The 12,721-nt window shown below is 36.5% G+C and overlaps 1 long non-coding RNA gene and 1 pseudogene across 3 annotated transcripts; both read left to right on the top strand.

Moving 5' to 3' along the window:
* Positions 1-899: 899 nt before the first annotated feature.
* Positions 900-5,043, top strand: LOC113293433. 3 transcript variants are annotated; one of them, XR_003332307.1, is made up of 7 exons: positions 900-1,164; positions 1,262-1,382; positions 3,005-3,098; positions 3,263-3,471; positions 3,999-4,083; positions 4,559-4,653; positions 4,743-5,043. It is a non-coding gene; the product is annotated as an uncharacterized LOC113293433 (long non-coding RNA). The 3 variants fall into 3 exon arrangements; XR_003332306.1 differs by lacking the exon at positions 3,005-3,098; XR_003332308.1 differs by lacking the exon at positions 3,005-3,098 and having other exon boundaries at positions 1,262-1,386.
* Positions 5,044-12,140: 7,097 nt separating this feature from the next.
* Positions 12,141-12,721, top strand: part of LOC113299697 — a 5,920-nt pseudogene continuing 5,339 nt past the window's right edge.

Genomic DNA, 12,721 nt, shown 5'->3' with positions numbered 1-12,721 from the left:
AAACTGTATGGAATACGCGACGCTGTAGAACACATAAAATTGTATGGAATGATACTCAAGAGATTTCAACTTCAAAAATGTATGCATTCTTTTTCAATTAAGTATATTCCTGTTGCTAGGTTCGAGTTTTCAGTTTAGCTAGATTTTCACGCAAAAAGTTTTTTGCTTCATTTACTAAAGATATTTCAAAAGCCTAAATAATTTCAGCTTATTTCAGTAATGAAAAGCGTTGCGGTGGAAACTTGAAAATTATTTTTTGTTAAGGTGCCCTTAACAACTTATCAAGGGTTCCTTTAGTAATTTAGGGGTGCCAATACTAAATTTTATGCGTGCAAATACCACTTCTTTAGAGTACCTTTAACACATGTATGGTGTGCCATTTGTACTTCTTCTCGGGAATCCAAATATCACTTGTCGAGCAAATTTTTCTCCAACTTATTTTTTCCAAAAACACCTACAAACACATAAAATAAAAAATAAATACCAAGCTGAGTACTGATAATTATAGAAAATTGAGACAAAATAAACACATGAAAGCGTCTATAATAGGAACGCCGTGTAGCCTTGCCGAATTTATTTTAGAGGAAAGATACACTTATTTAGTTTGCCTAAAAATTAGCTTGTCGACATGATTCATATGGACTGATAGGCTGATACCAGCTGTATTAAGGGATAATATCAGTCCATATAGGACAAAAAAATTCTGACGATCTTGTCCGTTGAGGGACTGGTATCATCCCCTACTATGTGAATATAATATATTTTTTTTCCGAACAAATCTGAAGTTTTTGCACCGTCATGTTAAACTTGACCTTGGCACGAATTCCAATTGACCCGACAAGACGAGGCATAAGTCCTGGTTAGTCTTCCTCTCTCCAATTGACCTAATAGGTTTTTGCACCACTTCCCAGTTGTTATTTTCTTTTCATCTCTTCTGCTTCACTTCTAGGTTTTCTTACTTTTTTTGGTTTGGATCACCAAGAAACGCAAATGGGGTTTAGTAAATGGAATCCTGGTGCTGTAAGGAATTCTGGTGGAACCAGAATCAGCATCAGCATCATCTTCTCGACCGCGTTAGGATTTAACCTCTCAATACTGAATAATCTCATGGTTATTTTTGTTGTTTATCTCCTTCTTAGACATACACCCTCGATCAATTAAAAGGTAATAAATTTCTATTTTGCAATTATTTAATTCATTTAGGTTCAGAAATTAGGATGTAATTTCCTTTTTTTTTTTTTGCCCTAAATTTTTTGGTCAGATCTCCAGAGGAAAGAGAGAAATAGCTACATCAATCCACCACCACCAGCATCATCAAAGAGACCATCCGAAACCAGCTTGAGAATCAATTTGAAGAATTGCTCTTCCAACTTCACATTTGAGTAAGTAAGCATTTAAAACAAGCTTTTCTATGTTTCAAGTTGATCTGCTGTGTTTATTTTGCTGTTCGCCATTCTAGTATTGGAATTATTATAATTTGTTTGGAAATTAGATTTGTTTTGGATAAAACTTGAAGGAAATAGAACAAGTGACCATGATTAACTGTTGTAATAGGATATATGCATCATGATATGACATAAGTTTCTAAAGAACTTCATCTGACTCATGTTCTTTCAAACTGGTTTGTTCTTCACGGCATTAATTCCCTTTTAGATGCAAATTAGGGCTGGACTTCACATTGCAATGAACAGCTGTTTTTTTTTTTTTTCAATTTCTGTTATGTGCTACTAAGTTTGAGTTGTCTTTAGAGTTCGTTAGGCTAAGGGGACAAAATTCAATGTCAAACAGTTTTGAAGGCAAACAAATTTTCCATTTTCTTAACCTGTGAATCTCTATTTCCCCCCTCCCTTTCTAGCTTAAAACATCAATTTACATCTGTGCTAGAAATGTACATCCACACAACACAATTTTGGACTGAGTTTTAGTTTGTGCCACCAGGCTAAACTCGTCCAAGTCTTGCAGATTACTAGTTTTAAATTGTCCGTCCTGTTTCATAATGATCTGTCATATTTTGAACTCTGTGGTAGTTTCTGGTCCCATGTTGACTCAGAACTACACTACGTGTACTCTGTAAACAATCATGGTAGACCAGAAGTAGAGTCCAAAATTCAGTCCAATCTGAGGTGTCACTCAGCCATTAGATGTTCATGGCTTTCGTGTGAGATTCATCGTTCCAAAAAGGTTTATCATTCCTAGATCTACAGTTTAGATGGTGTTCACGTAAGGGTCTACATTAAGACCGGCAACATTGGTCCGGTTCTAGTAGCTTCGAAGTGTACACCTTCTAACCCCTAGATCTAGGTGTGGTGAATTCTTTTAAAAATGGTGGATCCTACATGAAAGTCATGTTAATTGATCAATGAACTCTTCGATACTGAAACCTCTTATAGTCCTATCCAAAAATCTATTTTCCATCTCTCAACTTTTTAGAATTCCTCTTGGGTATAAGTTAAATTGCTATCACTGTTCAGGCTTTCAGTTTCCAGGCCTCATTGATTTCTGTGGTTATATCATTATTATATGGTCTAATTGATAATTTTTCTGGTGCTGCTTGAACGGTGGTGATCACTAATTTTTCTTTAAACTATGTCACTGTGGTGAAGATTATACAACAATTTTCATTTTCATAGACCTGTGGTTTGCTTTCTTGGTTTGTAGCCATCTGTATATTCTAGTGAGGTTTCCACATTTTACTGAAGAAACAATGTTTCTTGATACATTTTATCTTTAGCTTTGTAGCTTTTTATCTTCTATTTTTATGATTTATGAATTTTGCCCTAAAACTTTTGGTTAAGGTTTATTTGGTAAGATTTTAGGGCTTATTTGTTTGTGCTGGGTTAATTTTGCTACTTCCGAATGAAGTGGTTGAATTATTGCAAATTTCTTCAAGATGTCATTTGTTTTGAATATAACTGTAGAAGTTTCCCGTGTTTGATTTTGAAATTTGCTGTTTTTGTGAATGTACTTCGGTTTGTTAGATGTTGATTCTGGCTATAATATGTAGTGCTAGTGCTTGACATTTACATTTTTTCTCTCGGAGAACTCAAGACATATCAAGAAAAGGAAAGTGTTGCACTAAGTGGTTAGGGGATCTTCAGGTGATGAAGTTTCAGCAATCATCAACTCATATACATATATATACGAAAAACACATATATATACATATATATGGCGGGCGATTTCCCCGTATCTGTTATTTAACTCTTCTTTCCTAGTTGCTTTCAGTATCAACAATTTATCTGATTTTTCTTTTGGTTGTGTAGAGATTGGGAGGATAGAAGAAAAGTCTCCTAAATGCTTACTTGGTGAAGATACATCTAGTTCCGGAAGAGGGATTTGGTAATTTCTCAACTAAGGTAGTTCGTGCTGTCAAGAAAGTTATCCATCTGTATTTTCTGGAGGAGAAGCAGGACTTGTGAGTATTTTCTGGCAGACCACGTGTGAATGGACAAAAATCTCGAGAAAAGGAGATGTGAGTGTTTGAAAACTAAGCTCAAAAATTGCTACTCAGTAAGACCGAGTACATATATTGAAAATGTTTCGATCTGCACATTAGATTTGATTTAACACCCTACAAAGTTGTTGCTCAAACAGATCATTAATCTCTTTGAACAAAATAAGCAAGTCACATGTTTTACAATTAGTTTATATGGATCATTGACTCCTAACCTTTTACTAAATGTCAACCATAGAAACCGTTTCATGGTCACTGTATACAACACCTCAATTTTGACGGATTGAGGTGTTCGGAATGGCAGACCCTTTTGAAAATAAAGGGTCCTACATGAAAGCATGACTAACAGTGGTGCAAAACTTTTTGTATAAGAAGCATTTTTTATTTTGAAGCCTCTTAAGTCTTAATCTGAAATATAGTGATCTTGAATTGTAATCACTAATCTTCAATTTGTTTGACGTATTCAATGTCCAGTTGTTATTTGCTTTGTCGTTGTAAAGATATAATTAGTATGCTTACTTTTGTTTTTTCCTCCTCCATTTCAGTTTTTGCGTATGACAGGAACCTACAGAATGTGTTGCAGGAGACAAAAGGGACAGAAGCTACGATCTGGAGACCAAGTATCTAGAGGTAAGCCTTGTGCCTGGGGTGTTATTTGTTGGTCCTTGGTAACAGCACTCACTAAGTTGCCTGGTTTCCCTTCAGCTTTCACCGTTAGCTTTTATGCGCTGGGTTCCCTTAATTGAGGAAACAGATAGGAGTTGCACTTAGGACTCGCATGACCCAACCATATACAGCAAAGCAATGAGCCAATATTTCTGTATATTCATTAATGTTCTTCTAGCACTGTTATCTTCTAGTTCTGTTCATGAGGGATGGTAAGGCGTAAATTTTTTGAATGTGATAACTTCGGGAGGTTTAGTTTTCTTGCTTAAAGAGGACGCTTATCTTGAACCATGTCTTATTACACCATTTCTGAAGGCAGAATGGGCATGACGTTCCTTTCTCTGAAATGTCTTTTTTTTCCCTTTTTTTCCCTCCAATTTCGTGAATAAAACGAATGTTTTATGTTTCCTTCTCAAAAATGTCTGCCTTTCATTTTCAGAAAATTGCTTAGATTGCTCATGATAGTGGTTCTCTTTTGATGGCGGATAATGTATAATTTTCCTGTGTTATCACAACCATTGGAGCTTGGAGCAGGTAATTGCATGTATATCTGGCTGTAACAATTTTAACAATGTTAATAGAGTTTTAATTAGGCTCTTACAAATTAATTTCAATCGTTGCAGACATTGTAATGCACTTGGCTACCAAATCTATGTATGGTCATGTGGATGTCATGTCAAGATTCATTGCTGTCAAGGGAGAAAGGTATGCAGCTTTCAAAATAAGCTTCTGGCCTCATGTGATAGACATCTTTACTTTATCGAATCAAAAAATGTGGTTTTGTTTAGTGAATTGTCGCATCCATATCTTTAATTGACAACATATTGCATTTAAAAGGTACATAATACACATATGATCTGTCTTTTGTATATTCTCTTGCAAATAATCTGGATTGCTCAGCACTTATGCTTCACCGTCTTATCAAAACTATCCTCGCTTATTCTTTGCTGGTTATAATCCCTTTGACTATTATAGTCTTGTGGCAATATGCTTTACATATTTTGGGTCTTGTTAAACCAATTTAGATCTGTGCTATAAATGTTACATCCACACCACACGATATTGGATTCAGTTTTAGTTTTGTACCTTTCCCGAGTCTTGCAAATTACTAGTTTTAAAGTCTGTCCTGTTTCATTATAATCTGTCATATTTTGAACTCTGTGGTACTTTCTGGTCCCATGTTGACTCAGAACTACACTACATGTACTCCGAAAACAATTATGGCAGACCCAAAGTAGAGTTCAAAATTCAGTCCAACCCGAGGTTTCACTCAGCTATTACTTGTTCACGGCTTTCGTGACGGTCTCATGGTTCCCAAAAGGGATTGTCATTCCTAGATCTAAGGTTTAGATTGTGTTCACGTAAAGAGTCTACGTTTATACCGGCCCCATTGGTCCGGCTCTAGTTGCTTCGAAATGTATTCCATCTAGGAGTGGCTAACTCTTTTGAAAATGGTGTGTCGACGAGTGACTGTCACATATTGGCGTAAACCTTTGGTATATAAGAAACATTTTCGACACTGAAGCCTTCTATCTAGAAACCTTAGATCTAGGAGGGGCGAACTCTTTTGAAAATGGTGTGTCGACGAATGACCGACACATATTGGTTTAAAACTTTGGTGTATCGAAACATTTTCGATATTGAAGCCTCTAATACAGAAATTTTTTTCCCAGCTCCCAATTTTTTTGAACCCCTCACGGGTTTAAGTTAAATTGCTATCATTGTTTAGGTATTAAGTTTAAATCAATCAAGCTACGAGGCACTAATTTCGGTGGTTATATGATCATTGTAATCCTGTCCATGGTTCATGAAAACCAGAGAACTTACTTTAAAGAAAGAAATAAAAATTGAAGATCAAGAAAGAAACCCTTTCAATGGATCTTAATGTTCTACCAAAATCTAGAAAAAAATTAAACTCAGAGTTTTCATCATATGTCAGAAGATAAAAACCCTTTCACAGTAATTGGTTTTAGTCTATTGAGATAGATTAAAACTAGAACATCTTATCAATCATTTATATGTCAGAAAAGGAAAACTCTCTTTCTTAGTAATTGGTTTTAATCTATTGAGACAGATTTGAACCAAAACATCTTTTCGAGGAAAAAAGTAACTAATAAAAAGCATCAGGGACTCTAAAAACAAAAATCAAAAATAGACTAAGGGTTTAATGGAAGTACCTTAACAAAAGAACTTCTATTTCAAAGACAATGAAAACAATTGTGTTGAAGGCCTCTTTTATAAGCAAACTTCAGGGATGTTGGAAATCAATTTTTGGTGAAAATTAGGAGCGGGAGATGAAAAAAGAGAGAGAATTTTTGGATCTCAGTTTGTTGAATATTGTGAGAGTAGGGATGGCAATTTGCCCCACCCAAACCCATCCTCGTGGGGATCCGCCCCTACGGGTTAGGGTTTTACCCATACAAACAGGGAACGGGGAGGGGTACGGGGATCCCCGAAAGTAGTGATGCAGGGATGGAAAACCCATCCCCTACGGGGATTCCCCATACCCGTCCCCGCCCCATTGCCATCCCTATTTGAGAGTGATAAGTTGTTATTGAAACCTAATCTTCTGGAAAGAAATCTTCTTGGAGCGGGAGATGAAGAAATGAGGGGGAGTTTTTGAAGCGTTATCAGGAACGAAGTCTTCTGTAAATTTTGGAGGGAGAGAAAAAGGGTGAATTTTGGAGGTGAACTTGATCCGAAGAAATTTCCCGTAGAAACTTCTTTTATAAAAACTTTGATTGTTAGGATCAATCAATTTGATTTCGCTAAGCCCACGTACCAGTAGAAACTCTCTCACTGGCTTAGTGGAATCAAATTGATCGATCAAGTTCACCTCCAAAAATTCCCCTTTATTCTTCCTCTCCCGCCTCTAATTTTACATGAGATTTCGTTTCTGATAAAGCTTCAAAAACTCTTCCTCGTTTTTTTCATCTCCCGCTCCTAGAAGATTAGGTCTCAATAACAACTTATCACTCTCAAAATATGCAACAAACTGAGATCCAAAAATTCCCTCTCTTTTTTCATCTCCTGCTCATAATTTTCACCAAAATTGAGTTCAAAAATCCCTGAAGTTTGCTTATTGTAGATGCATAAATTCGCATACTACATCCAATGATCAAGAATACAAGTAGAACTAAGCTTAAGATGTAGAATCACACATGAACACAAAGATGTACGTGGTTCGGCATGATTACCTACGTCCACGGGGGTGAAATGATGAATGTTTATTACTTCTTCTTACGATTATAAGATGTTAACTTCCTTACAAACGATGTAACTCTCCAACTTTCAAGTGATCTCACTCTCCACACTTAAGTTCTCTAAGTGTAGTAGTTTCTCTCTCTCTCATACAACCTAGTTTACTCGTACGGCCAGCCCTTATATTTATAGGCTAGAGTCAATACAACATAATTACAGTGTTAGACACTATACATCATCACCGTTGTTCCCTATCATGCCTAGTCTCTCGCATATCTTTCTGTTCTGTCCGATGTCTCATGTCTTCTATTATTCTTCGCCCGATGATTGGCTATTGATCATTCGGTTGGCGCGATGTCACCCGTCTTTCTCCTCGTCCCTTTGCTTTGTCTGGCTTCCTTTGTTTGACCGAGTTCATTAGCATGACCGAGTGGTCTCTGACTATCTTATCTTGTCAGAAGGTGAAGGTCACTTCTTGTTCGACAGCTGTAGGGAAGTCGCATCCGACCCACGTGACGCTTTGTTTCTTGGGCCATTAGAATGTATCATGTGCTTCACTATCACCCTTCCTATGGTGCGACATGGTCTAGGATCTCGCCACCTGGCCCTGTGGATTATTTACACCCACACTTATAAAAGAGGCCTTCAACACAATGGTTTTCATTGTCTTTGAAATAGAAGTTCTTTTGTTAAGGTACTTTCATCAAACCCTTAGTTTATTTTTGATTTTTATTTTTAGGGTTCCTGATGTTTTTTATTAGTTTTTTTTCCCCGGAAAGATGTTTTGGTTCAAATCTGTCTCAATAGATTAAAATCAATTACTAAGAAAGAGGGTTTTCATCTTCTGACATATAATCGATTGATAAGATGTTCTGGTTTTAATCTATCTCAATAGACTAAAATCAATTACTTCATCTTCTATCATATGATGAAAATTCGAGTTTAATTTTTTTCTAGGTTTGGTAGAACATTAAAATCGATTGAAAGAGTTTATTTCTTGATCTTCAATTTTTATTTCTCACTTGAATTAAGTTGTCTGGTTTTCATAGATTTCTTATCACTTTAACATCTGAATTACTGTATATCTTAGTACATCATGTCATCCACCAATGAAAACATATTACCGGTGGTGAGGATCACAATGGACTAGGGTCTCTTACTTTATTAATATCTTTTTTTACATTTCCTAGAGCCAAAAACAAAAGGGTACCAGAAGATTTATTAGGAGGTTTCGCATACAATTTCAAGAAGAAGATAATTGATTGTTATTATCCCTGTGCTTAGATAAAGTAAGTGCGTCTGTTGTGATTTGGTTTTGTGTAATTAGATGGAGAAGAAAACATATGCAAGAAACCAAAGCTTATATATTGCTTCAGAGCAACTGCAGTGGTGCGATCAAAACCAAAGATCAAAAAAAAGACCAAATTTTGGGTTTAGTCCGTGTTGTGACGCAACGGTACATGATTAAAATTTCGTCAGGCGGACTTTAAAAGTCCGCCCCATTTTTTTTTCGTAAAATTTCATCAGGCGGACTTTAAAAGTCCGCCCCATTTTTTGTAACTTTCATCAGGCGGACTTTAAAAGTCCGCCCCATTTTTTTTTCGTGAAATTTCATCAGGCGGACTTTAAAAGTCCGCCCCATTTTTTGTAACTTTCATCAGGCGGACTTAAAAGTCCGCCTCATTCTTTTTCTTTTTTATTTAATTTGAATTTTCATCGGGCGTAATTTAAATCTCCGCCCGTTAACAAGCGTACTTTAAATTTACGCCCAGCAACAAGCGTACTTTAAATTTACGCCGACTATATTAGAATTTGGGATTTGGTCGCGACCATATTTGGTCTGGAATTTGATCTTTGGTTGGGATTTGATCTTTACTCCGTCCCACTGTGTTACGATCTCATCCCAAATTTTTGGTTATACTCGCCCACTGTGGATGCTCTCACTGAACTACAAAAACTTGCAGTAAAAAAGATCCCTCTTTTACATCAACAAGTAAAACATACCAGTCCCTACCACTGGATTTAGACAAGATTGGAGAACCAACCAGGAACTAGGGATGGTCATCGGGCGGGTATCGGGGATCTTGTAGCCCAGTCACTGCCCCGTTCAAAAACCACACCCTCCCCATTACCCGCTTGATCTAGGACGGGGCCGGTATGGAAAATACCCGTACGGGACGGGTTTTTTACGGGTTACCCATAACATTAAGCTCAAATATGAATAATTAATGATATCTTATACTTTTATCTTTTCTTTTCTTTTATAATATAATATAATATAATTTCTTAGTTTAAATATAATATAAATAATTAATGATATCTTATATTTTTATCTTTTCTTTTATAATATAATATAATATCTTAGTTTAAATATAATATAAATAATTAATAAAAATATAAAATCCTAAAATGAGAATGTACGGGGCGGGTATGGGACGGGGACTTAGAATCCCATCCCCGCTTCACTAATTCCGGGTATTACCCATATCCAACCCCAACCCCAATCCCGTTTGTACGGATAAAATCCTATCCAATAGAAGCGGGTACCCACGGGAATGGGTTTGGGGCAAATGGCCATCCTTGTCAGGAACAAGATTTCAAGCATCGTGTTTTTGTTTTCTTGTGGATCTAAACACTCATATGAGTTAAGAAATGGTAATACGTCTTCAGATTTGGTGAATGTCATGTCTAATTGATAATTTTTCTGGCGCCACTTTAATGGTGATCACTAATTTTTCTTGAAACTGCCATGTCTTTGTGGTGAATGTCATGCAACAATTTTGAATTTTCATATTCACAGACGTGATGTGGCTTGCTTTCCTGGTTTGTAGCTGTCTGAACATTTTAGATCGGGTTCCACATTTTACCGTAGAAACAATGTATGTTTCTTGATAAATTATAATCCCTCAGTCCCTGCTTAGATGAACTATTTGTAGTTAGCACAAATTTTAAGACAAGAAGGAAAGTGGAGTATATTTAAGTGTTTTTTACAATTATACCCTTATAGGCAATAATTAGTAAAATTTAGAAACGATTTATCTCTTAAACTATACCATGGTTTTTTATAAATTTTATACCATTGAAAAGCATTTTAAAACACCTACGTAACGAATATAAACATGACTATCAAATTAAACATATTTCATATAGTAACAATAATCAATTAAAAGGATAGTTTTAGAAATACCCCTTTGATTAGTGAAATAGCTCATCTATTGTTGGACAAAACTAAAAACCAAATAGCTCATCTAATTAGGGACGGAGGGAGTATTTTTATGACTTATTTGCCTGCTTTTCGTCAAGGTTTATCTGGTAAGATTTTAGGGCTTATTTGTTTCAGTTGGGTTATGGCTGCTGCTTGCCGAATGAAGTGGTTGAATTGTTACAAACTTCTTCGACATGTGATTTGTTTTCGATACAACTTTAATGGTATTCAGATTATGATTTTTGATTTTTTCTGTTTTTGTGAATGCACTTCGATTTGTTAGATGTTGATTCTGGCTACAATATGTAATGCTGGTGCTTGACATTTACATTCTTTCTCTCAGGAGAACTCAGAATATCTGTGTATCAAGAATGTTGCAATTTGTGTAGGGGCTTTTTCAGTTGATGAAGTTTCATCAACCATCGACTCATATGGTATGTATCTACCTGTATCAGATAAAGGTTAATGAGGTTCAATGGCACATCTATTAAAGAGATGGACCGTTGGTGGAAATAACGGTCGGACTTCAAATGTTATAAAGATGATGTTATAAAATCCATTTAAATCTCTGCTAGAGATGTACATCCACATGATTTCAGACCCAGTTGTAGTTTTTGTACGACGAGGCTAAACTCGTTCGAGTATTGCAAATTTAAATTCTAATAGTTGATACTGTCAATCCCGTTTCATTATAATCTGTCGGATTTGAAAGTCTGTGGTACTTTCTGGGCCCATGTTGAATCAGAACATAAGTACTTGTATTCCATCTAAACCCTAAATTTAAGAATGAATATCGTTTTGAAAATGGTGGGTATTACACAAGCCATGTTAACAAATCAGCGACTGATAGCGATACGTAGTGGTGTAAAACCGAAAATGATATGCATACAGCCGTTTTTATATCAAATTTATACACACCATTGTGGGTTACACGGCTTTCCGTCCATTCCTAGCTTTAGTGTTTAGACGGTGTTCATGTAATGGGGTAAGATCTTGGCGTGTACCTAATGAAGTCAGTGAAAAAATTTCATTTTTGATATTGTAGCCTCCTAATCCAAAAGACTAACACCTATTTTTCAGCTCTCAGCTTTTGTGAAATCGTCACGAGTTTAAGTTAAATCGCCATCATATTCAGGTTTTTCATTTCAAGAAAACTACTCGAGATTTGCGCACTTACGAGGGCCATGACTAGCTAGTCGGGGTGCACAGTCGGCCATCTTCCTTTGCGTCCAAATTATTTAAAGGCCATAAAAAAAAATGAACAATCTTTAATGGATTTAATGATTGAGGTTGCTACTTTTATCAAACATTACAATCACTTTATCGTTGATTCAAAAACAATATTTAATGATTATTATTGTACAATATCAGTGGAAATGATAAGATAAGGTGAAAAAGATTGTTGCATCTATTAAACGCATGATTGATGACTTTGAAACATCGTCTTTGTACAGGGAAAAAAGAGGGAGACCACGAGTTTCTCGTGCACCAACTAACTTTGTCCTCTGCCTTCACTTGCCAGCCGCCCTATATATCTGGATAAGTTCAGTTGATGATCACGCATATAAATTCGATCAATGTTCTTGTAAACAACAATCAAGAGGATCAGGAGGATATGGCAGCAATGTCTAGCGTTGCTTTTGAGCTGATCTCCAAGGAAATCATTAAGCCCACTACTCCAACCCCATGTCAACTTAAAAACTTCAACATCTCCGTTAGAATACGGTCATCCAACTCAAAATTAATTGGCAACAAGTGGAGTAGCTCGACACCCTATATGGACCGTTATATGGTTGTCCTTCTTTCTTGGGTCTTACTGGGTCTCACGTCTCATACAGGGCTTGGTTGTATTAGAATACGGGCGTCCAACTCACAACCAATTGGCAATGAGTGGAGAGGCCCTAAGAGCGTCCACAGTGGGAGAGTAAACCCAAATATTTGGTTTTTTGAACAGACATAGTGGAACGTACTATCGATCAAATTTTGATCAACGACTAAAACCCAGAGTATATTTGGTCTGGGACCAAGACTAAACCCAAATATAGTCGAGCGTTGGTATACTTCACGCCCCACCACCAGGCGGACATATAGTGCACGTCCCACATCAGGCGGACGTATATTCCACGCCCCACATCAGGCGTTGGTATAGTCTACGCTCCACATGGGGCGTACGTAAAGTCTACGCCCCATTTTTTT

This window comes from Papaver somniferum, chromosome 7 (assembly GCF_003573695.1).
Source record: "Papaver somniferum cultivar HN1 chromosome 7, ASM357369v1, whole genome shotgun sequence".
Classification (NCBI taxonomy): Eukaryota; Viridiplantae; Streptophyta; class Magnoliopsida; order Ranunculales; family Papaveraceae; genus Papaver; species Papaver somniferum.
This window is presented reverse-complemented; position numbering and strand designations above follow the sequence as displayed.